This window comes from Passer domesticus, chromosome 4 (genome assembly GCF_036417665.1).
Source record: "Passer domesticus isolate bPasDom1 chromosome 4, bPasDom1.hap1, whole genome shotgun sequence".
Lineage (NCBI taxonomy): Eukaryota > Metazoa > Chordata > Aves > Passeriformes > Passeridae > Passer > Passer domesticus.
The window spans coordinates 25,405,994-25,432,053 of NC_087477.1; the positions used below are offsets into that span (position 1 = coordinate 25,405,994).

Here is a 26,060-nt window from a genome sequence, read left to right on the forward strand (position 1 = left end):
CCGCCCGCCGGCCGCGCCCGGCCCCTCACACGGGCCTGGGGCCGCGCCAGCAGCCGGGGCACGGCCGTGGCTGTGGCCGCGGTGACCCTGCACAGCTCCGGTTTCACAGGATCGCTTAGGCTGGAAAAGACCGCAGAGATCAACCATACCCAGTCTTTCCTTAAACACAGCCAGAGAGGGTGGCTCCATCATCTCCCCGGGCAGCCTATACAATGTCTAATCACCCTTTCTGTGATGGAATTCCCCCTAATTTCACAGAATCACGGAATTTACTGAGACACCCGCTCCTGGCCTGCACAGGTCCAGCCTAACCCTCCCCTGGCGCAGCTTTAGGCCGGGTCCCCTCGTCCCGAGCTGGGAGAAGAGCCCGACCCCCGACGGCTACAGCCCCTCTCAGGCTGCACTCGGCAGGTGCAAGCCCGAGCGCCAGCACAGCCAGGCCGTGCCTGCAGCTGCTGCCCAAGAGGCCTCTGGAAGCAGCAGTGATGCCCCAGTGCAACAAATATCCCAAAGATTTAAACACAGCTGTGTGCGCTGCTCCCAGGCGGCTGTTTCCATGAGCAAAGCCCTGCTGCCTCCTGACGTGACCCACGCCCGATGAGGATTTTAAAGGGAACATTTGCTCCACGCTGTGCTACTGCCAGTCTCTGACCTTTGATGCAATTTAGCAAATCAGATGGCTCTGATTACAAAACTCTTTGAAACACGCCTTCCATTCCCTCCTCGTGCTGTCTGCTGGAGACTAGAGTACTCGAAAACAGACACCTGAGAGAAGAGTGAGAGCCAAGACAATTTCCAAAGGAGGTTAAGGACATCGCTGTCAAGTTTGTCCTATATATTTTCGAGGAAAAGAAGCTTTTGTTTTGTTGGAGTGAGGTTTTTGGGTGCTGCAAAACCTGACCAGAAAAGCAGCAATAAAACCTCTCAGACCTCTCACTGTACAGCTGTACTTGTACAAGAAGGGGTTAGATGAACATGGTAGAACGTACCAGATTGTTCTGGTTTCCAGATGTGTGGTGTCCCACTCAGCATCTAGAATGGAATTTGATCCTGTGAGTCTTTGGAGGATAGCAGCAGTGTCGTCTGTCACTGCAGGTTGTTCTCTGGTTCCCATTTGTCCTCAGTGAGACAGGAAGAACAAAGCTCTCCTGCCAACTCTCCTGGCACTGGGCAGAGAGCAGCAGTTCTCCTGAGCACAAAGGATTCATACAGGAGTGTATCCAAGCTAGCACAGCGAATTCCTGAGAACAAAACCAGCATATTACCTGTAAAACAGATTTACAGAGTAGCACCAGTGGGGTCTTCTCAGAAGTGTCAGGGTCCTACACTATATGGAGGCACAAGTGCTGGGAGACAATTTCTGCCCCATTGAGTTGGCAGTGAAAGGCCAGCATGGAAATGGCAAATGTTTCTTGTTGAGCCCTTATGTGCAGTAGAATTGCTCTTATCTTTACAAGGCTTTGGAAGGCAAGTGGGAGGCATCTGGAGAGGCAGCAGGAAAAAATGAGGCAGTAAGCATAAGAATAGCTTTGTGAGAAGGCAGAAGGCTTGAAGACAAGGCCAGGGCACAATGGCAGGAACACACAGAGGAACAGGTCAGGGCACAGGGCAGGCAGGATGGGCTGCAGTGCAGTATTTGGTATTTGAGGGGCCTCTGATAACACTTGGAGGACAGGAACATTAACATCAACGTTCAAATAACTGGCAACAGCTATAATTTCTCACAGCACTTTTCAAAGGCAGCTCTTCAACATCAGGTGAGCTCCTGTGTCACCCCTGCCATGGCCATTTGACTGCCTGTGCTCATGGACACTCCAGCTCTGGATACTCCAGCTCTCAGTGATGACATTGGTGATGAGAAAAGATCTGCAGGAAAGCTTATTGGGGATCTCTTTTCCTTGGATCAGGAACCAAATTTAAGTTCAGACCCTTGCCTTAGCCATGCTGTGGGTGTGCCCATTCCTGGCCTTGTACCTCACTGATCCTGTGCTTCCCTGGCTGATGGATCCTCTGTCTTGACCTCAAAGCTGGCTGGTCTCTGTGGTCAGGCTCGGTGGTCCCTGGACTGCAGCTGACCCCTGTTGCTGTCCCCAGTGGCCTGGCTCTCCTTAGGTGCCATGGAGCTGTCGGGGAGGTCCCTGCCTGCCTCACCATCCCCCTTATCCCCAGCTCTGGTGGAGCAGGCACGCTTCTCCCTGCTGACAAGGGCTGCACACGGTCCTCAGGGTGTGGGTAAAAAGCAGCTTTTTACTTCCAGAAAAATGTGCTTTTTGGCATTCTTGCCTGGTATTGCCCTTGCGTAAATAATCACAGTGTTAACACTGAAACATGACTAAGCAAGCTAATGGGCATTCTGTTTAGAAACAAGAAAAAAAAAAAATTGGTTTTGGCACTGCTCAAATGATATGCAACATTTAATTCTCAAGCTCATGCTCTACAGTTTTATGGGTGATGTGACAAACCTTCTGTGCTCAGACTTTGGGATATGGTAGTCCTTTTTCCTCTGGTTATCCTACTTAATAAGTTTCTACTTGATCTGGGACTCGTGGTTTACAAAGAGACAGAAGGCGTTCTGAAACAGAAGGGCTGTGGTGTAGGTTAAGCACATTCCCAGGTCTGCCCAGATCAACCTGCAGGCTCTGAACCAGTTCTCATTTGCAGAAAAGGCAGGAGTCAAATATATATCCATGGGAATCCACGGGATTCCTCTCAATTCAGATGACATGGCTTCTTCTGTCCTGGTGAAGATGGAAAATAAACTCCTGTATCTCAGCACTGTGCTGGGAAGGTCAGATCAAGAGCATGCCTAGGGGACTGGCTGTTGTCATTAAAATCAGTCAGCTCTCATTCCTTGGTGATCCCCAGCGTGGTGGGTTGACCCTGAGCAGCCACCTAGTGAAGCCACTGTCACTCCCCCTCCTCAGTGAGCAGTACCATCACTGCTCAGCAGTGGCCAAAGCACTGTTGTGCTTTCAACACCACTCCAGCTACAAACAGAAACCACAGCACTGAGGGCTACTATGAGAAAGTTAACTAACCCAACACACTGAGTTTCCTAAAGTAAAAGAAAATGGTTGAATTGTTTATCCTGACTTCAAATGGTTTTGGAGTATTCAAGCAGTTTATTTGGAAACAGAAAAAAAAATAAAAAAAAGGTTTGGCTGAGCTTTTTGTGCCCCTAGTGAAGAATATGCCTTCTTAAGTGCAGGGAAAAGTGAGTTAGAGCAGAATGTTCCTATCCCTTCACATTGTGCCTTTGGCGTTCTCCAATTACAGCATGTTAGCTGTGTAAATTGAATTTCTCCTTGAACTTTTCCAACCTAAATGATTGTATGATTCTATTAGGAAGTATCATAAGTTAGAAGTTGTGATACTTCAAAATATGAGGATGCCATGCATGATAACTTTGTATTACTTGTATATGAAAGATCTGATTTTTGGGATGGTTGCACAACAGCACAGCTGATTTTGCTTCAGTATCATAGCTTTGGTTTTACAAAGATAATATTCCAGATCAGAATTCAGTCATCTGCCTGCTGAGAAGAACCATGTGGCTATTTCTGCCTTGATGATTAAAGAATATTCCTAATGATTTTTGAAGAGCTGTTGTAATTTGACAGCAGGAAATGATTGTGGCTTTTGAATATGTAGCAAATATTTTAGAGCAGGATTTTAAGTGGTTTCCTTGGCAACCACTCTTCTTTAGAGATCAATCCATGCTATTAAGTATCCTGCTGGACTCGGACCAGCCTTGCAATATTAAAGGCACTCGTTTCCAACACTGCTGGGTCATGTGCAGCTCCTCACTGCCCAGCAGCCCGCAGCTCAGAGGGAAGCTTGCTGCCTGCCAGGATTTTTTGCAGATGAGCAAGGACACACCTCTTGGTGGTGAGCTGGCAGAGGCGTCCGGAGGGGTGGAGGAGCTGGCCATGCTCACATTGGCTGTGTTATCCAACAGCCCCGAGGAACGGGGGGGGGTTATTTCTCATTTGTCTACGCTTCACCCCCCACCACAAGACAATTCTTGTGACTTGTGGTTCCCCATTAAAAGAGAAAGCAAGCACAGCTCTTAGCTGCACAGCCTGCATTCTTTTATTTTTTGTTTTACATCTCAGCTGTCTGGGGCATCACATAATTTATCCTCTGACCCCACATCCAGCATTTAGGATCAATAAGGATGTAAAGCCAATAATGATGGAGAATCCTGGAAGCATCATTAATGTAAAGAACATCTCCTGCTCTTCTCCAAAGCTTTCACTTATGTATTCATTCTGATTTGGATTGGCTTCCTTATTTGCTATGGACATCTGGGATTTAAGGCAGCTTTAGCAGAACTGAGCTGAGCATTTTCAAGAAAACAAATGCTGCTCAGGGGAAATGTGCTAAAGTGATCTGAATGGAGGGCACTTGCCTGGTGTTTGTCATCAGCCCTGTGGGAACCTCATCGGATGCCCCAGCAGTGCTGGGGTCTCTGGGGGCAGACTTGGAAAATAGGGCTGTTGTAGTGAGGTAATTGCTGCCAAGCATTTTTTAAGAGATTCTCACACTTGTTTCTTTAGGTAAGCCTGATGTGTAGGAGTAGATTCTTACTTGGCCATGCTTTTCATTCTGGAACTCTCAAGAGAAAGGCTTTTCTAGAACTGACACAGAAAAAGAGAGTGTTTTCAGAAAGCAGTTGCTACTTTGTATTCATGGGTTTGAAGGCAGAAATCAGCACAAATTCCTCAAAGTAGAAATCGTGCAGAAGACAGCTCTGTGTGACTCAGTGTGTGGCATTATTGTACTTACTAGCAGCTTTTATTTCCTTTTCCTTTTTATTTCCTACTCATCTTTGCTTACCAGTTGTTAGTCCAACCATTGCCTGCTGTTATGGAAAGGGTTATTGCTTTATCTTAAAATAAGAGCAAATAAGAATAGGAAAATAAGCATTCAGTGTTGTAAATCCATGCCACTTCTGCAAGACCAAAACTGAAGAAATATTCAAATTAAATTGCATGTTTGTATAAAACTAGAAAAACCAGAGCCCACCTGCAAAACGGAATCCTTAAGCATAATTTTGAAATGCAAACTATTTCATGAAAACTTGTGTTTACAGGTGAGCCTGGGAACTTGCAGGCCCTGACCCATAGCATACGGAAATTTTGGAGAATCCTCATGTTGACTTAGCATGGATGGCACTGGTTCCACTGGAAGACGGACACATTCAAAATCATGTCCAGCATTGAATGGAACTTCAGATGTGTGTAATCTTCGGTTTTGGCATGAGAATATCATGTAGAAACATACTCTGTGTGTCATCTGAGCTGCTTTGCTTTTTTCTGCCTTTTACCTTTTGTACAGGCCCCTTACAGGCACTGGCAATCTGGGGTGCTGTGATTCTGCACTTGCAGGATATTTGCTGCTGTCATCTTCCATTTGTGATTATTTCAAAACTTGACGTTTGTGCTGATTGAATAACACAAATTTTATTATCAGCATTTGAAGGAAAAACCTGCTTAGTTCTCAGGACAACTCAGTACAGGGAAAGAAATAATATTTGCATTTAGCTTTGTTCACAGGGTGGAGGTATGATGTTACGTTGTTAAACGTCACGCTGTGCTTAATCCACCTGAGCAGGATTAGCTACCTACGATGATCTTTAGGAATGTTATTTGAATGTTTTCAAAACCAAATGGAGGGTAATTCAGAAGGCTGTTTTAAAAAGAATTGCTTTGAAAGAAATGACAGTAAATATTGATGAAAACTAAAATGAAGAATGGCCTTAATTCTTGGCTTCACTGTGACAGGAGGCGGCAGACCCTACCTGTTTTTGCACCTAGCTAAGGAAATGGTAATTTTGAGCAGGTAGGCACATTCTGATTCAGTCTGTCACCTACTGTATTCTAACCCTGGGTGAGCCTGGCCCAGCTGTAGTCCTGAATGAAAACATGTAAGGTTATCCCATCGGATGGGAAGTGTTCCCTCACAAGTTCTCATGGATCCTGACTCCACATGCCTTTGGTCTCTGCTCCTTAAGACTCTTGTGAGCTGTTCAGCCTTTTGCCTTTCAGGTGAGTCACTTTGCACAGTGGCATCTGTGAATGATTTTGTTTTCTCTCTCTCACTTTGGGTTTCAGGTTGCTCCCAGTCTGTATTTAATTTCTCGTCCTTTTCTACACCCCTGTGAAATGACTGTTTTTCCAATGCTTTTTGATACATATATTGAAATAAGCAAAAACATATTTTATGCTTGGTGCCGCAAAGAAAAAGATTTTTCCTGTAGCACAGAACCAGCCAAAATGCTTTGTGAGAGCACATCTAATTGTTGAATCTCTCCCTTCTCTGGCCCCATTCCCTTCCTCCCTGTGATCATCATGCTCCAGCTATGGCTGGCCAGAGTTCTGCCTTGCACAGAGCACAGTGTGTTGCCAACACCACTGTTGTTTGCAGATTTACAAGGTCTGGTTTTAAATGCCCTTGCAACACACAAAAACATGTACATGCTGCTTCTGTCTTAACAGCTGTTAACCCTAAATCACAGTGTGAACAGCCAATGAGATGCTAGAGTGCATCCTTTCCAAAATGCTGCTTTACATCCGGGCCCAAACTGCAGAGCTGGAGTGGAGCATCCTTTCCCTTTGGAAAAGCAGCACTTTTAGACTGTCTTTTAACTGATGCATTTTAAACCTAGCTTATCACTTACTGACCACATAGGAACACTTGACCTTTGCATGAACTACATTCAAAATGTTTGATAAAGCCATGCAAAATATTCTCCTTTCTAAAAGATCTGACTATGTGCAACAGAGAAGAGATAAACTGGACTCCATCCAGCATGACCTGCATAGTAAAATGTCACTTCATGCAGACAGATTGTTGCCTTCTGTTTTACATCTTCTTTCAATGAAAGCTTTGATGGTGTAAGGCTGGAATAAATAAAAGGCACAGTGCCCAGTACAACACAGTGTACAGCAGCAGCAGCAAATTTGATTTGTTTGCCTCAAAGGGCAGGTAATGCATTTAAGTAATTGTGTAGCACAGCAAAGTCAAATTTCACAGACCTCAGCCTGTGACAGTCAGAAATCAGTGACCTGGCAGGTGCCCCAGCTCCTCACTGGGCACCTTCCCAAAATGTATAAATTGGGCAGGTGGGTATCAGTTACAGGTGCACAATCCAGCTGACAGGACAGACCCTTAGGCTCTCTGGAGTCCAAAGCAGTTAGCTGTGACACCTCTGAGAGCTTTGCATCTGTGCATACTTCTCCATAACATGACACAGGCTCAAGTGAATATAACAGCCAATAAATGAAGGCACAAGCAGCTTTAACAAATGTTCACATTGTTATTTCCAGTATTTTAAGACTCATTCGTATACCTGAATTCAAGTTCTGTGTTACTCTCTGACAAATCTAAAAGAGTATATTCCAGAAAGACACGGGTAGTAAGCTGTGGAAAAGAATCAGGCAAACATAACCTCCAGCAATGTTTGATGACAATGATTTGTAACCTGGTGTTTCTGCTTAAACCTTGATAAAGGTTTAATTGCCTGACACCAAGAAAACCTGTCTCTCATGCTGTGTAGGTATTTATCTGGAATGAGTACACAGCTGTGGAGATTTTGAGGTAAATAAATAAAACCCATTTGGTTTTATTTGCAGCCTTGCTGGGTGAAGATTGTGTCTCTCTTGGATGCTAAAGGAAAAGGACTGGTTAGGAGGACATGGTGGTTAGGGGACCTCCTTGTATGTCCTTTTTAGTAACTGGGCTCTCTCACAGAACCAGGCTGTGCTGGTTTTGGCTGGGGTAGATTTACTTTTCTCCTCGGTAGCTGGCATGAACTGTGTTTTGGATTTGTGCTGGAAATAGTGCTTGGAACACAGGGATGTTTTTGTTATTGCTGACAGGGCTTACACAGAGCCAAGGCCTTTTGTGCCTCTCCCCCCACCCCAGCAGTGGGGGCTGGGGGTGCACAAGGAGCTGGGAGGGGACACAGCCAGGACAGCCAACCCTAGTGACCCAAGGGACATCCCACAACGTATGGGGTCATGCTCAGCACGTAAAGGTGAGGGGGAAAGGCAAAAGGGAAGCACATTCAGAGTGATGGTGTTTGTCCTCCCAAGTAACCTGCTCTCCTGGGGGTGGCTGAACACCTGCCCATGGGAAGTAGTGACTGAATTCCTGCTTTTCCTTTGCTGGTGTGTGGAGCTTTTGCTTTACCTATTAAGCTGTCTTTCTCTTAACCCATGTGTTTTCTCACTTTTACTCTTATGATGCTCTCCCCCTTTAACCAGGGAAGAGGAGTGATTGAGTGGCTTTGTGGGACTGAAGTGCTGGCTGGGATTAAACCATAACACAGAATTACAAATGCAGGACCACAACGGCTTTTCATCATGTCCCTTCCTACCAAAATTCTCACAGACATCTTGGGCAACAGTAAAAGCTGGGGGTGAGATGGCAGGTGAGCTGCAAAGTTATTCTAATTCCCTTTCCCCAAATCATTGCATGGGCAAAAATCTGTCTCCCCACACAGTTATTCCCTTGTGTCCCTGTCTGCACAGGGCAGTCATCACCTGCTCCATTGGAAATGCAATATATATGTGTAAATGCATTGCTCACTGACAAAATTGCTTTTGTATCTTGCTGTTCATCCTCAGGACCAGCTCTGAAATCAGCAGTTCTTCTGAGACCTGTGTCTGCTCATCTGCCTGCCTCAATCCCAGCAAGCATACAAAGGGCACTTTAAATATAACCTTGGCCTCTGGTACAGAAATAAATCACGAAACATGACCCTCATGCCAGTTAAAGAAGCAGCATTGCAATTCCTACTGCACTGATTCATATTCGTGAGTATTTCCCTTTCCTTCAAAAGCCACTGTGAGTGCCAGCTCCATGAAGAAGAAGAGCACAAGGCACGAGTACCAGCCAAGTCCTGCTGAGACTGCAGCCTGTGGGTGACAGATGAGATCTTTGCTGTTGTGTCCTATCTCTGGCCAGGGCTGTGGTTTCCCCCATCAGCAGCACTCATAGGGATTGTCTGCACAGTGTCACAGGAGCCAATAACTGGAAAGCACATTTTAAGTTCCCTGCTTCAGTTTGGTTTCTGAGAGAAACCCACAGGGTGGCGACTGCAGGCAGGAATAGCTCAGGTATCTGGGTTCCCAGGATATCCCACTCTCAGCAAACTCTGCCATGGCAAAACCTGTGCATCATGTCTCCATCTGTACATTGGAAAAAAGTTCCAGCAAAAATGTGTGTTTTTCAGCTCCTTAACTGGGAGAGGGATGAAGATGGTAACAGTAAACTGAGAACTGCCTTCAAGGCTGTAACACTTGGTCTGCGTGGCTGAAGGAATGGAACAGCTTGGAGGGTGCTTTCCTGCAGGGTGCCCCCAGTAATTTTACCGGGACTTTGTTAACGTGGCACAAAACCCAGCGTGTTCCTCCTCAGAGAGCAGGATGTACGCGTTTGTATTTATTTCCCATAAGGATGTACCTGTAGCGTACTTGAGCCATGCGACCACCGTGAAACCTGTGCCTCAAGGCGCTTGGTTCCTTTCCCCTCCTCTCTGCGCCTACGGAGCTTTTCCTGCCGGGAGGGGGCCATGAAACAGCGTCAGCTGTGATTTAACCTCCCGCTGCCCGTGCCAGGTCTCCGCAGCGGCGCAGATCTCCCAGCGGGATGAGTGCGGGGCAGTCGGGAGGCCGTGGAGCGCCAGGATCCGGGCAGCGCCGGGCGATCCAGCGGCTCTGGATCTCCCGCCCCGCGCCCCGCCGAGCGCTCGCCGGCGCCGCCTGCCGTGCGGAGCGCGGCACCGCAGCGGCGCCACAGCTGCACTGCGGCCTGGTGCCGGTCCCTGCGCCGGGATTCGCACCCCGTCACGGAGTGCTGCGGCCCAGAAAGGGCCTTCAGGGGTTAAAGATCATCGAGTCCAGCCGCCAACCCAGCACTGCCGAGCCCACCACTAGGCCACGTCCCCAAGTGCCACATCTAAACTGCGAAAGTAGATGGGTTGTGTATGGGTTATGCATGCTTCCAGGGATGGTGACTCTGCCACTTAACCACACAGCCTGTTCCACAGCTTGATAACATATTTTTCCTAATTATCCAATCTCAGCCTCCCCTGGCTCAGCTTGAGGCAATTTGCTCTTGTCCTGTCATTTGCTACCTGGGAGAAGAGACCAACCCCTATCTGGCTACAATTTCCTCTCAGGTGGTTTCAGAGAGCACTAAGGGCTCTCCTGGGGCTCCTCTTCTGCAGACTAAACACCCTCATCTCCCTTATCAGAATTCTGCTCCAGGCCCTTCCCAAAATCCATTTCCTTTCTCTGGGTTCACTCCAGCACTTCCGTGTCCCTCTTGTAGTGAGGGCTCCAGACCTGAGCACAGGATTTGGGGTGCAGGCTCAGCAGTACCGAGTACAGGGATGATCACTGCCCTGGTCCTTCTGGCCACACCTGCTGATGCAGGCCAGGGTGCCATTGGCCTTCTTGGCCACCTGGGCTTTCACAGTTCTCCAGGTGCAGCACCAGCAGTGCTGAGCAAAGGGCTTCGTTAGGCTTTGGAACTTCTCCAAATAAAGCTGGCTTCACCAGAGGCTACAAGCAGCAGAGGTGTTCCTGTCCACTGTCCCACCAGACTGGCCCATGAAGGCTCCTGCTGACTGGCAGGAGACAAGAGTGAAGGTAAGCTCTGAAATGTGTTTTTCATATCCACCATCTCAGACAAAATTATTTCCTATGGTGAGAACTGTTTATGAAATACATGTCTACACTAGAACTGGGTTTCAAATATATGTGTAAAGAAAATAAGTAAGGGCTAAAGAAGTTCACACTTTAAATCCTAAGGTCTATTTAATTTCTATTTCTAGCTGAAAGGCTTTGTGAGAAAAGGAACTGTTTGTCTCCTTTTGAAGAGTTGTAACTCCCACTTAGGAATAAACATGATTTCCTACTTCAGAAGCCAGGATGTTTTATGTAGCTCCTGGTAAATCTGTGGAAACATAGAGGAAGCCAAGTCTGCCCTCCCCTCTAGCTTTGTCCATTCCCATGAAACTTTTGAGATCCTGTCTATACCACCCAAAATTAATGGCCTTTGCAAAGAGTTTCCTAAACATGAAGAGGTTCTGTAGTGCCCTTTGCTAATAATCATGATAAGGACAATGGAAGTGCCAGAAATTTCCTGTTCTCAGCTTCCCTAAATCAAATAAAATCAAATCAGTCTCAAAGATCTTTACATAGGTTTAAGAAAGGAGAAGTCACTTCCCTTATCACACACTGCAGACAGAGTAGGGCACCTTTAAAGCCAAGGAGAACTGAGAGTGCACAGCTCAATCAATACTTCAGGATATTACTTTGTCCCTTTTTAAAAAAGGGGCATGAAGGTCTTGTTCAGTCTTGTCCTTTCAGATATCCAGTCTGAGCAAAATGGATTTATATTAGTTCTCTTTAAATGATCAAGCTTTCAATAACACTTTTTTATTGCTACATGACAAAGATATTTTTAAATGTTCCTAAGAAATGTAATCTTGTGGTATCTTTTTTTTTAAACCATCAGTGAAAACTTTCAATTCCTGCCAAAACAAACTCTTTTCTAGAAACCATTTTTTTTATACATTGACCATACAAACTATGATCAAGTAATCAACATAAACTGTGCCTTTTTCAAAATATATTTTTTAATCTACTAAAACAAAAACAAGGAACTTTCTTCATAAATCTGACAGTAATGTTGGGCCTTTCTTTCTTTGGAAATCTATTCAGTCCATTTATTTAAATATGTTTAACTTCTGGATAGAAATTATTTTAAAGAATCCAAGCAAGACTACTAATTTATTTTAATAAAAGGAAAACCCAAGTGACTGCAACAGCTTTTGTTGCTTTCTGTAACTGAGATTCTTTTTTTATCTAATATTTATGAATGTACTGCACAACAAAATCAGTATTCCTGTATAACTTATTTATGTACTCCATGTTGAAGGAGAAATTATAATAATTTTATTTAGCATCTGAATTAAGAAAATTATTCTTTCCAGATAAAAAAGTATCTTCCCTTTTATTTTAGTTATCATAAAGTATACATAATACACATTATCCCCAAATTTCCCTTTGTTTTTACCTTACAAGCAAAGTAAAACACAAGCTCTTTGTTTTAAGTCCTCCTGTCCCCTTCTCAGATAACTCCTACAACTGTTTTTGCACTTCTAGTTTAGCAAATCTTACAGGCAGGGTATAGCTACAGAAATAACTTGCATAGCAAAAAAGCCAAGACAGCTCTCTACCTCGGCACTGCCAGATCCTGATGGCCCACTTCCATGGCAAATTTACTTAAATTTTTATTAAAATACTCAAATTTAGGAAAAAAATATTTAGTTTTGATATGTATAGCACTTTATTTTTGCCTACAACAAGCAGGTATTAAGGAATAGATTAGTCAAACCTGAATTTCTTTGGGAGTGAATTTCTTTGGAGCTCAGGTGTAATTTAGGCAGAAAAAAATCAAGGTCTGAGGACTTTGTCACACTGGGTTCATTTTTGGTGAGGATATGCTTTTCTACAGCACTTCTACAGCCTGTGCAATTCTCTGCTTTTGATTTTGCTTCAAAATTGTATTATTTAAGTCAAAGTATTTACAGCACTGTGTAAGTCCAAATGCAGGCAGCCTTATGCCTTATTGGCAACATTTTCTTCAGAGCCCTGGCTCACATGAGAACCTCCCTGCTGTCCTATTTTCTTGCATGGATATATAATTCTTCCTTTATGGGTCCTCGTTAATTAAAAATACTTGGAATAATTTGGATCCCACTGTAGCAAAACACCATGGCATAGCACATAAATTATGAAGAAAAAACTTGCTAGCATGGATCATTTCCCAGCATTTGTAATAAGAGGGAGCACAGTGAATTTCCAGCCCCTCTCATCTCTCACATTAGTCCCTGCCTTGGGAGTGGCCACTCCTGCCCTCTCCCCCAGAATCCCCACCCATTTCCTTCTGCTGCTGCTTTGGGGGGCACAGGTAGAGCCAGAGGCCTAAGAGTCCTCTGGTTGAAAGAGCAGAAAGCTATTTAGACAAAATAATGGTCTCTTGGTGTAAGTACAATTAAATGTGGCCTCTCTAGGGAAAAGAGGCCACTGCCTCTTAATTTTTCACTTCTGCAAATTAAACAGGGTGGGGGGGCAGATAGTGCCTGTGGTCCATAATCCTCTGCTCTTTTAGGTTATGCTTCAGGTGATTGTTCACCTTTACCTGCTTTAGGGCATTTTTGTGTATTCTTTCTTCCTTTTCTTATTTTCTATCCTAAGCAAAGGATTGATTATCAAAATTTTATTTACCCGATGGCTTCTCAGTTCCCTGGGTTTTTTTCCTGATGTTTGATAGAACAGTCTGGAATTTATCCATAAAATTGCTCATGAGTTTTCCCGTTAACTGGAACAGCATGCATCTTTTTTATACAAGCTTGTTTTAGCTCATTATTATGCTATTCTGTAAGATCTGATTCTCCTATATTATTTTGTAAAAGAGCCCTAGTGAGGTGGTTAAGAATTTTCTGTATCAGTTATTGCCCACCACATTTGCCTTTGGTGCAGCTTAAAATCGCTTCTTCTCTCCTACCAACTGAGCTATAGTCAATCATAGCAACTTAGCAACTTAGTCTGATGATAATTTATTCCACTTAATCATGCATGAAATGAAAAAACCTCAGAGGAGGAGTTTGGGCAGCTGGAAATTAGGAAGGGGAAAAAATCCCAAACCAAACATTCCCACCTTTTTTCCTTGCAAACTCAGCAAATCCTATGCTGAAATTACTGAGGCACCATGGTGCCCTGCTTTTTTCAGAGTCTCTTGGTGCTGGAATCACACTTTAAATCATTCTCCAAAAGCATGACTTAGTTAACACTTCATTATGCAAGAAGATTTCCACTATGCTGCAGTTGGCAAAAAAATCTGACTTTCCTCATGCATTTTATCCAGCACCCACTTCAAATTAAGAAAATGAGACTTTGAAAGTTTTTGTCTAAAAGGCATATGCCTGAATGTCTATTTACCCAATCACCACTTTTACTGGGTCCATATGTTAAAAATATGAAAGATCAGGTACCACAGCTAAATTAAGATATTTCTGTGATTTTTTTTTTCCTTTCAAGGAATAAATATTTCACTGTACAGCATTATTTGAAGAGTAGCATGTTTCATCTCAAGGACCAGGAATGGTTTGCAGTGTAATTTTACAATGTGGCCCATTAAATTAATTTAGTAAGTGGAGAACATGATTATTTGCTCACATAAGAGTTTTCTAATTGCACTTTTCAGACTACCAGCTGTCTGAAGTGTCATAGGAACTGCTGCATATGTGGTCCCAGGGCCAAATCATCCCTTTCACAGCTTATATTAAAGATGATGGGTGCCTTCAAAATATTTGAGGAAAGCAAGGAATGGAGGAAATATGGCAGGCATGATTTTAGTGGAAAATTCTTTTTCAAAAAGCAGCAAATAGACTTATCACTAGAATGATACTATATCCAGTCCCTAACAAGGTTCACACTCCTGTAATGCTGGAATTCAAGCCTTTAAAAACATGTAGATCCTTAGAGTTACTTTTCATATCTGAATCCCAAACCCTTTGTTCAGTTTTTGCTTCTTTCTTTAAGCAGGACTCCAATTTACTATGTTTATTAAATTTAAACAGTGAGGTTACATGCTAACATCTGATAGCACCTATTTTAATTCTGTATCCTTTTAAGATACAAATTTTAAGTTGAAAAAGAGAGATTCTTTTGAAATGGATACATATCCTTGCCATTCTACTGGAAGTGTACTTAAAATATAAAAGGGGGAAAAACACCCATGACATTTTCATGAAAATCAGTCCAGCTGCACTACCAGATCATGTAAATCTTTATTTCTGCACTTAGGCCTTCTTTATTGGATCTTTTTCAGCTAAATACAATGATCTAACTAAAGAGACCTCACCATATTTCAATATGCATGAACTGATGCAGAAAGGCTTCTCAACCCTGGGCTTACGTCTGTAGTAATGGGATATCCTGACAAAAAAATCATAGAAATATTTTACAGGAAGTGCCATCAAGAAGTCATCTAGTTCACTTCCCTGCTATAAATATTTTTATAAAATTTATATAAAATGTTGTATAAAAAGTGCAGTGATTGTTGTAGAAAATTCCTGCTGCTCTTGTATTCTTTATTTTACATCATGCTAACAGTACATGGATTTTTTTATTCTGATTTGACTGGCTATCAGAAAACATTTGTAAATCTTTATATATATATAACTACCAATATTCAAAATAAGACAATTTTTAACAAGAACCTGAAATACCTCTCATTACAAAATATCATATTATACATTTATAAACTGCCTGTGCACATAGAAAGAAACAACAAAAATGTAGACTTCAGCCTGTATTCCTTTAGAAAAAAACCCAATTCTACCCTACATTTAATCAGGGTGTTCATTGATTCCATCTTTAAATCCTCATAATAATGCAGATCCTGATTTGTCAATGGACATCCCCTTCAAGAAAGAAATGCGTATACAGGTACATACATGTCACACAAATTGAAAAGAAAGACTGCCAGAAGTGAAACAGAAATGATTAAGTTTAAGTTAGGTTCATTTCATACGAGTAAGTTAAAGTGGTGAGTAGCCTTTCTGTAGAGTAAAACTCAGATGGACAGTGCCCTGAGGAAAATGGTCTAGGCTGGCCTGTTCAACTCTGATTTCTGTAAAGAATATAGAATTGTTAGTAATTTAGGTTGGAAAGTTCAGCCAGGTTGTTCAGGGTTTTATGCATTCCAGTTTTTTAAAAATTTCCACAGCTGTGGATTTGACACCCTGTCTGGCAACGTGCAGCAGCAACACCCAACTCCATCCCTGCAGAGCCACAAAACTTCTGTTTCTACTGCTCAGCCCAGCCCCACTTCCAGCCCCACACACTTCCTTGTCACATTGGAACTGAGTGAGGAGTTTCCTGTTCAACCAGTCTGGCTGCCCTCTGTGTACAGCCATTTTCCTGCAGTTCTGGGTGGATGGTCCCTGTGTTTCAGGAGGCTGGCATCCAAGACTGACCAGTCTCTGTGGCCCTTTGCCCTTCAGAGCAGCCTGCCATGAATCACAGATCACTCTGTGATTTGGGTTGGGAGGGCCCTTGAGGATCATCTCATTCCAACCTGCCTGCCATGTGCAGGGACACCTCCCACTAAACCAGGTTGCTCAAAGCCCCCTCCAGAATGGCTTTGAACACTTCCAGGGATGGGGTATCCACAAATTCTCATGACATCCTGTCTGCTGGCTACCAGAAGAAGCAGAAGTTCAGTTTCTAGTCTGCCACTACTGCTTCTACTCTCTGCATCTGGTACTACTCTCTCTCTCCACTTCTGAGAAAAAAAATGTATTAAGGGAAGAGCCAGTAAAGCACAAATCATTCAAAACCGCACAATTTTTAAAGTTTTAAAAATAGCTGCTGCATAGTATCACATCCTGCTGTTTTCAGATCATAAAGGTGACATAAGCCTACTCCTTGTTTTGTCAAGTGTCAGTTTCCTTCAGAGGGAGAAAAAGGTGATGAAGCAGCTGCCACCTTATGTCTGTGATTGTGACAAGGGTGCTTATGACCTGGGAAAGAGGAAAAAGTGGCCAGCCAGATTCTCCATTCTTCTGTCTCTATGCTAGACACTAGGCTATAGGTATTTAATTTATATATGAATATTTTTAGGCTGCCTTTGGATTTCTAATACTCTGAGATATGTCAAGAGATGTGCTAGACAGTCCTTGAGTTGTAACACTCCCCAGCCAGCTTCCTGCACTGAATTTCACTGAGAGTAGAGCAGATCTGCTTCCATCTTCCAAAGGGAGCACCCCAAAATTATCTTCTGCTTTCTGTCTTATGACATGCCCCAACATAATTCCAACTGTTTGCTCTTTTTAACCCTCTCTCTCTCCATAGAATATGGGGCTGGTTTTCCTCCTCTCTTCGCTATGGGTTTGTGTGTTGTCCATCTCTGAGGTTACGTCTAGAGAGGAAAGTTTCTAGAGAGAAGACTTCAACTATAACAAGTTTTCATTCTCAGATTCAAATCCCTCTAAAAGTAAGGGTGCTTTCCACCACCATGAAGGATTTTTTAGAAAAATCTACACAAATCTGAGTAAATCTACACATCTCAGGATTTGAGGATGTGTCTGCTATTTTAAACAAAAGAAGTAGGCAATTAAAAAAATAATCCAAATGCTGAAATTTGGAGTGACAAAAATGGCATTTTGTCAAATGCCTATTTATGTCAACCTATTTGGGGCTTCCCTAAGTGACCAGTTAAGCATTTAAAATGTACTTGGTATTTGAGCTATCTCCATAAACTTTGACCATGCACTACAGAAACCTTCCTGTTATGATTCCCAGGGACAGCACAGTTTGGATTCATTTTTGGGCAGTTCTTCTGAGGGTCCAATAACTTCCCCAGTTGCTGGTGGCACCCATGGCCACTAAGCAATCCTGGTGTGGGTAACTTTACCACATTGCACCAGGACTGGTGCAACTCAACTGCCTCCGAGTGCCACAGGACAGCTGAGCTCCGCTTCCAGTGATAAAAGCAAAATACCAGGGAGGAAGTGTCAGAGACAGACTTCTGAAATTTCTGCAAGGAGAATGGTGTCACATAAAAAAAGGAATGTTTTCACAGAATATTCTGAGTTGGAATGCTCCCACAAGGACCATAGAGTCCAACTTTTAAGTGAATATCCCATACAGGGATCGAACCCAAAACCTTGTCAATATTATTAGCACCAGGCTCTGACCAGCTGAGCTAATCTCAGAGTTTTCATTTCTAAACTTGAACTTAGTAATATTCTTCCTTACATTGTGGGTTTTTTATAAGGATCTACATGTTTGCTGTAGAGCAAAGGGGTAACCAGGCTTGAGAGGGAATGGCTGAAGGTGGTATAGCAACATGTCAACCCCCTTTTTTCCACGTTATAAATTCAGCTGCCTTGAAGGAAACCACCCCACGACTTGGAGTACTTTTGGGTAAACATTAATAATAACAAATTCTAATTGGTCATTATTGCTTGAACAGAATATATCAGATTTCATTTTCACCAAGAGGAAATGAAAATGTCATGTACTGTAATATGACAAGCATGGAATTTACAGTAGTGATATGTACTTGTAATTACCTTTATATGTGTAAATGCACACAAAGCAGAACACCAGGAATGCCATTTTACAACAGATTTAATCAAGAGAACATCTATGTCTCCTCATAAACTTACCTAACCAACTTTGAAAAAAGAATGGAGTTGATTAGACAGGTTAATGGGGTGATGTCTTTATAAATGACAGATGGCCATGTTAGAACAGAAAGTTGTTCACTCTCCATTATTTATTTTATTTTATGAGACTATTTTACCTTCTTTTTTGTTTTGTTTTACTTATGAAAGCATTGCTCATACATTTTTGATTAGCAGTGTTTCACTGGAAAAAAACCCCAATTTCCAATGAAGCTGGACTTTTAACTGGATGGATGTTGTCATTACACTTAAGTGGTAGTAATCAAAACTAAAATACAAAATGAATTTTTTGGAATTCCAGGTCTTTATAAACATCCTGACCTCCCCCACTGGCCTGCAAATGGAGAAAAGTGCTTACAGATTTGCAAGCTCATAAGAACATGACAAAGAAATGGAAACATGCAGAAGAAAGCTAGCTTTTTAATGTATAGGGAACCCATTAGTGATGAATTTGGCAGAGTAATTAGAAATTGCATGATTTTAAAAAAGAGACTTAATTAAGAATAATTTAAAAAATTATTACAGTGCAAAATTAGATATACTTTAAAAAGTAATAATATCTACCAGGACACAATAATTGAAGTGTAGGACATGGCATATCCTAGACTGTTCATCTTCCCTCAGATTTACAGTCTGCTAACTGAAGGAGGATTCACCAGTTCCTTCACAGAGGCCTCTGCCTGTGTGCTCTGGGATCCCTGGACAGGCCTAAAGGGGAGGATGTGCAGCACCTGACATTGCTATTGAAAACCCTGAGGCAGCAGCAGTTCTTGTCTCTTTCCTGAACAGCACTTGGCAGTGGTCTGTGTGCCACCACTGGCATGTGCCATGATTTGGGAAGCTCTGTCTAAGGATTCCCAGTGCCTCCTTGGCTGTTAAATAATCACAATCATGCAATTATTTCTGCAGGATTCTCCCATCTCTCTTCTTTTCCCACATGAAAAGAAGTCCATGCCTTAAATAGACCAAAAGTCAAGAAAATACGATATTCATTGCTAACTTTTTACTGTTTTCTTCCTCCTTTGGCATTTTTTACTGACCTGAAGTATACAGCTTCTTCATCTGATGCAGATCATTCATTAAAACAATCCTATTGAACATCTCTCTGGCCTTCCGTGCATGAATGTGAGAAAACCAAAGTCTTTCAGGAATGTTTTTTCTGAAATTTTCTCTGTGAATTTAGCATTTATGAGAACTCCTAGAATAAGTTTTAAAAAAGACTCTGGATCTTTGGGACCTTTTTGCATTTATTAGGATTGTACTACCAGAGCCAGAGTGAAACAATACTTAAGTACAATTATGAAACTCTGCCGCAGATAGCAGTAATGAAAGATAATTCTAGACAGGATAATGTGGCTGCAGTGCATCATAGTCTGGATCGGAATTCTTGCAATATTTTCAAGTGTTAGGATACTGCTGGGGATTTTTATGTGCAATAACATACCACAAGTTGAATTTCATTTATCTGGCCATATGTAAATCAATAGTTTCCACAATGGTGTCTAATCCTCATTTACAGAAATGTGAGTAAGTGGCTGGCAGCTGCAGAGTTAACAATGCTCTTATTTTTACTATAACATTTGGGGTGATCACTCGACATCATCGTTAAGTCACCACACAACTCCATCGATTCATCCTGTGATTCACCTCTTATCAGCATAAAGAAGGTGAATTCCACACAGACTATCCATCGAGGTAACAGCTGGGACTGGCCTCGTGTCCCTTGCTGGTACTTCCACAGATGAATGGTTGCAACATCAGTGGCACCTCTTATCAATGTATTACCATCTGCTCAAGCGTTACCAAACCAAGATGGACATGATGCAATGGAGATTGTTTAGACCCAACTTTGCTCAATTAATTCCTTAATTCTATCTCCTAATTTCACCTTAATTCTATGTCCTAATATAGGGTCCCTGCTACCAGATTGCAGATTTTCTTCTGGTCTCCCATCTCCCCTGAGTAAGCTAGATGTTCACAGCATTTTGAGGTGCAAGTACTTTCTTTGTTTTCAGCTGGTGCTAACTGGTGTAATCGGATCAGTGGTGAATCACAGGTTTCATAAATCTGGTGGGGATAGTATGTAGGGGATAATACAGAAAGTATTATGTAAAAGATTTGTATCTTCAGGAAATACTGGCTTCCACAGTGCCTGATGCCTAACAATGAGCTACTGTCTTAGAGCACCTGGCTGCTTTGCAAAGTAGTCAGTTTGAGTGCCCTGATATGCAAAACACCACAGCCAATCCAGTCAGACAATCCTTGATCACTTTGTGACTCTTCAGGTAAATAAGTAAAAGAATGTTCCTTGGTGCACGACTTCTAATAATCTGATGAAAGACACTGCAGGTTGGTAAAACTGCAATCTTCTAAATATTTTATTCCTGTTTCCATTCTGTTCCTAAAGCAGGAACAGATTAATTACTGCTCTGTAGGGACTGTCTCCCTGGGCATTTATTTGCCACTGATTCCTGTTTCTCTAAAACAGGCTCTTAGTCCCCATTCCTTTCGCTTTCTGCTGTTCCATCCTCTGTTTTATTCACTTCATTATTTTGATATTGTCCTTCTCCTTCCTTCTAAAACATGAAGATCACCTTCTCTTCCTTGACCTGCTCATCATCCTACACAAAGGCCTATTAAATTTCCTCCCTCCCACAGAGCCTCCTCTCTCTTGATCCTAGAAAAGCATTAATTCAGGAGGAGCTATATTGAAAAGAAAATGAGGTAGCAAACATATATGCATGATAGAAAAATATAAGGAATTAGTGGCTATAATAGAAATGTTTCAGGTGAGCCAAAATTAATATAGCTTCCAAAATGTACATAAGCTATTAAAAAAAAGAAAACCAAATACAGCACGAATTTTCAAAGACACAATCTTCCCCTTATTTTTTTTTCCTTTTTTTTCCCTTTTTGTGTAGCCACCAGTTGCTATGTGGTCTCTGGGAAACAATGACTTTGCCAAAATCCTCAGGCTTCTGTGTTCTCTTCTGTTTTTGATTCAGTGTTGTGATCTAAAGAAGTACTAAAAGCCAGAGGGAGATTACATGGCTCCTGTGTCCATTACAGGAGCATCTCTAACCTTTGCAGTTCAAACTGTACAATAGAACTGAAAGACTGAAGCATCACCATATCTACCAACTGTGAGCTGGTTTTTAAATAATAATAATAGTAATGATTCAAGTTTTTGTTACTTATTCCTTGCTGTGATGTAGCACAGCATTTACTCCACGGATCTTAATCCAGCCTCTGTGAGAAGCAATTTGCTGGGGATTTCAAAACATCCGCTGAGATCATACTAGAGTTTTATGCAGAAAACCTCTCATAATCCCTCTCAAAACTCTAATATGGAGTTATTTCTGGATCTTGTGCTTCTTTTGGACCAGGGTTGGCTGGAGAGTTTGAACAGCACATTAAAAACAACTGCAGTGCAAGCTGAATGTGGTGAGGGAAGGGCTGGGAGCAGCTGCTTCCACAGGCTCACAGAATCCTTTGGGTGCAGCACAGCAAGGCAGGTGAGCACCTGCAAAGACACCTCCTTCCAGCACACTCTGCAAGGGCACAGATATCTGACCTCATGAATTTAAACTTGGCTTTCAGTGAACAGGGCCCAGGTGAAGAAACATGATTTGTAGTGTTTTCTGTTTGCTCATGTCAGGCACCTTTGTTTTGCCCAAAACCAAAGTAGGGTTTACCACCAAAGCAGAAAACAAAGCAAATGTGTCTTTCAGTGCTGCCAGGAGCTGGATTCTGAAGAGGACTACAACAACAATCACATATTTTAGTACAAATGTGTGAGTGGAAAAAAAGGCTAACAAAATAAGGGTGCAGAATCAAAGCAAAAGTAAAGACTGCTTATTAAGAGTAGTGCATAATGAGGTGTTCCATAAATTTATTCAGAATTTGCTGTGGTAAAACTTCTTGAGATATTTCCTGATATAATCTGCATAGTGTAAGGAATTACAATGACATTTTGAAGACTCCTTCCAGGTTAAGAGAACCAAAGAAATGAGGCAAATCAAATTCTTCAGCTCAGTGCCTGTATAAATTCCTTAGAGAATGGAAATGCATTTTCCAATGGCACCTAGCTGAGACTCGTTAGACATTCATTTATTAATTCAGTGCTTTTAAGAACACTGATAGCAGCAATCTACCAATCATGAATACATGATGCAGACAAATGAGGAGTCATACTGATTACAGCTGTAAAGAAAAATGAGAAAAAATTACCATATGCATTTTTAAAAGTACATTATAAAAATGTAAAATCCTACATTATAAAAATGTACCAAAATATATCTAAAAATGAAATAATGCCATCAAACACATACTGCAAAAATCTTCACACCTAATCAAAAAGAAAGCAAGCTTTCTCTTTAGGCAAGGCTGATCTTTGCTTTGGGATGACATTGCTCTTTTGAAGTACTATGCTCTCTGCAGAAACTGAGGGGACCTGTCATATTTAAGGTGAACCATATTTAAAAGCAGCTTTTTTATTTGAATTTTAATATCCAGGATATTAAAATATTAAAGGATTTTAAAAGAAGCTTTAAATCACACTATCATAGAATCATTTAGGTTGGAAAAATCGCTCTTAAATAATGGAGTCCAACCATCAACCCAACACTGCCAATCTCACCCCTAAACCATGTCCCCAAGTGCCACATTCACACATTTTTTAAATACTTCCAGGGATGGTGACTCCACCACTTCCCTGGGCAGCCTGCTCCAATGCTGGATGACCCTTTGATCCTAATATTCAATCTAAACCTCCCTGGCACAACCTACAGCCATTTCTTCTCATCCATTGCTCAAGATTAAGAAGCATCTGGTCATAAAATTTATAAAATTATGAATTACTTCTCTTCCCTCATTTTGCTTAAATGCAGAGTATTTAGTTGCTAAAATATACTTAGTTTCAAACTTTTTCTGACATTGCTAGGGGTCATGAAGTCCCCTCAGACCCCATGAAACTGAACATCAATTTAGTTGCAGTGTGAAATTTTCACAGAAGAAAGTTATGAGTTATCATATACCCTTGTTTTCTGATCCTATATGAACTAAATGGGAGATTTTACTTAAAAGATCTGATCTCTGAGTGCTGCTCAGATTTACCTGCAGTAATTTAAAGAGTAATACTCCAGTTGCCAAAAATTACTCTTGCAACAGATGCAACTGATCTGGCAATGGGTCTTTCCTCAGCTGCTGTACTTTACTTCCTCACCAGCTATTAATGCACATTGAAAAGACCCTCAGGGCTTCTCTCAGGCTTTCCTCCTACACCAGAAGCTTGAGTCTCTTCACCATCTCTGGGGCTGCTCCAGAACCTGCTCCAGTGTGCCCATGTGTCTTTGTACTGAGGAGCCCAAAATTTGGCACAGCATCCCCAAAGGGGTTTGCCAAGTGGTGAATAGAGGGTTCAGAAGATTTGAATAAAGCTTCTAAACCAGCACCCATGGTAATACTTTAAAGGCTATTTAAAGGGAAAGTATAATTTTTCTTAAAATGGAGCTTAGAGACTTTGCTAGCACATTCCATAAGATCTTGTGGAGCTCATTCCCACGATGGGGTTTAAGTTCATTTTGAATCCACACTTTCTGATTTTTCATTTAGGGTGTAAGGTTTACAGAAAACTTCTGTCATTTCTTATTCCCTTAGCGCAACACTTCCAGTTTAGTTGTGGGAGGCAGAACCAGCACTGGGCTTGTAACCACACTTGGGAAGCTCAGGACCACAGGGTTTACTTTCAACTCTTAGCTATCTTTTAAATAACTTTTATTTAATCCAATCTAGTCTGTTTCTCCAGTCTAGATCTTTGGTGATGGGTTTTTGGCATGCATGCTTGAACATAAACCCAGCCCAAATTGAGTTCAACAGGTCAGCTGAAGAATTTAACACTGATTTTACCCGGTTGAAAAATCATTTTTAAACAGTTGTCTATGGAACTCTGAACTAGCAGTCTTCTGAACTTTACTGGCCTTGACTGATGCACACACCCCACTGCCTTTAACAATCAAGAGCAGTCAGGGAGTATTTATTTATCTGTAAGGAAATACAGGAAGATCTGACAGAATTCAACGTGACAGTGCTGCTTTCCCTGGCAAGCTGGATTTGCTGGCTGTTGGAGTAAGCAGTTTAGATGAAAGCATCTGAAATCCATTAAGTTGGATTTTTGCAATTATTGTATTTTATGTATTTTTCTTTCTAGTGAGATGTTAAAGAAAAAAGCAGAAAAAAATTAACAACAAATGTTACATTCTGTTTGGATAAAAAGAGAGGCCACAAAAAGAACACGTACTCCAAGTCACTAGGTATGCAAAAAATTCCAAACATTATTTCTTTTCTGCTTTTGCCTGGTGGCAAATAGCCTGATGGAAACCTTAAAGGCCGAGCATGGAGAGAGGGCATACTTAAAAGCAGGCAGATAAAACTGATGTGTTTGCGTACTTAGCCAGATTAAAGGATCAAATAAAAATTGTATGCCTCTTACAAGAGGGAAGGTAATGCTTCAGCAAACTGCAGGTGACTCAGAAAGACAGAGAAGATCAAGCAGTAGATGTAAGGAATCCAAAACATGCATGGGAAATGCTGGCAGCAGCAAACACTAAGATGAAAATTTCAAGATTACACAGCGTGTGTGCAGCCACACAAGACCACTGTAGCTTTGCAGAGACTGGCTGTGTCAACATTGCAGTTCTAAACATTTCTCATTCTGAGGAAGAAACTGCAGATGTTTGCTGCTCAAAGTAGAGATTAGCATGCCTCCCTAATAATGTATATATATGTATGTAACCAAGGAAAATGAGAAATTAAAGAAAGGAGCTCAGTCTTTTCTTAGGACTTGGAAATTCAAACAGGAGAGCAGCTATGAAATGTTCTAGTCTTGACATGTACTCTATAGATAAAAGTAATGATGTGAGAAAATTACGTAGGAAGAGAATGGAACAGGCATAATGGAATGTGTCTTGAGTGCCTCATACTTTTTGCCCCAAAACTGTGGAAAATTTGATACCTACGCATACTAAGTATGGCATTCTCAAATTGGGTCACAGGCAAGTTAAAATTTTATATGATGTTGATAATAGTAGTAATAATATAGTTCATATAATAATTGATATTAAATAATTGCAATAATATTTGGTATGCTTATAAAGAACATTGCAGATCACTTCAGAAAAGCATTTTCCATGTGGTTTGAGTTTGTTTCTACCTTTTTTTTGTCTGTGTAAACACAGTCAGGGAAGGGTACATCCAAACAGTTCCATCCCAAACATGGTGCAGTATCAAGTGTAAGGAGAAATTTTTATTTCCCATACAAATGCCAGTTGTCCTCCTTGGAAATTCTTTAATGCTAGATCTCAAAACACAAAAATTTTTACCAGTTTAAAGATTCATTCCCTTCCCCTCCACAGAATTACATAAATGACAGCTTTTTATATCAGAGAGGATGTGAAGGGTTAAAAGGTACATATGCTTATATTTGTTTTGTATATCTGTCTGTCTGCAGGTTGTGTTCACATTCCCGAGATGATTCTCGCTCTGGAAATCTTTGATGCTGTCATGTTGGCTGTGACACTCTGTTAATAAACCTCAAACACTTGTCTGTGTGTTAGACAGCTGGTACAAGACCCTACAGCCTTTAGGAGTGTGTCTAATCCTCATTAACACGAGCAGTCTCCTTAAAAATGAACAGTTGAAGACTCCTTGAAAGAAGAGTTCGGACGAGCAGACTTCTTTATTAACAGATACTCAGATTAACATAAAATATATTCAAGTAAAAGGT

General features: G+C 41.7%; 1 long non-coding RNA gene across 5 annotated transcripts; it reads left to right on the forward strand.

The window, feature by feature from the left end:
• Positions 1-7,619: 7,619 nt before the first annotated feature.
• On the forward strand, positions 7,620-25,997 carry LOC135298771 (uncharacterized). 5 transcript variants are annotated; one of them, XR_010360796.1, is made up of 6 exons: positions 7,625-8,041; positions 8,271-8,437; positions 8,634-10,661; positions 21,664-21,792; positions 24,486-24,588; positions 25,785-25,997. It is a non-coding gene; the product is annotated as an uncharacterized LOC135298771 (long non-coding RNA). The 5 variants fall into 5 exon arrangements; XR_010360795.1 differs by lacking the exon at positions 21,664-21,792; XR_010360797.1 differs by lacking the exons at positions 21,664-21,792; positions 24,486-24,588 and having other exon boundaries at positions 7,620-7,721.
• Positions 25,998-26,060: the final 63 nt, after the last annotated feature.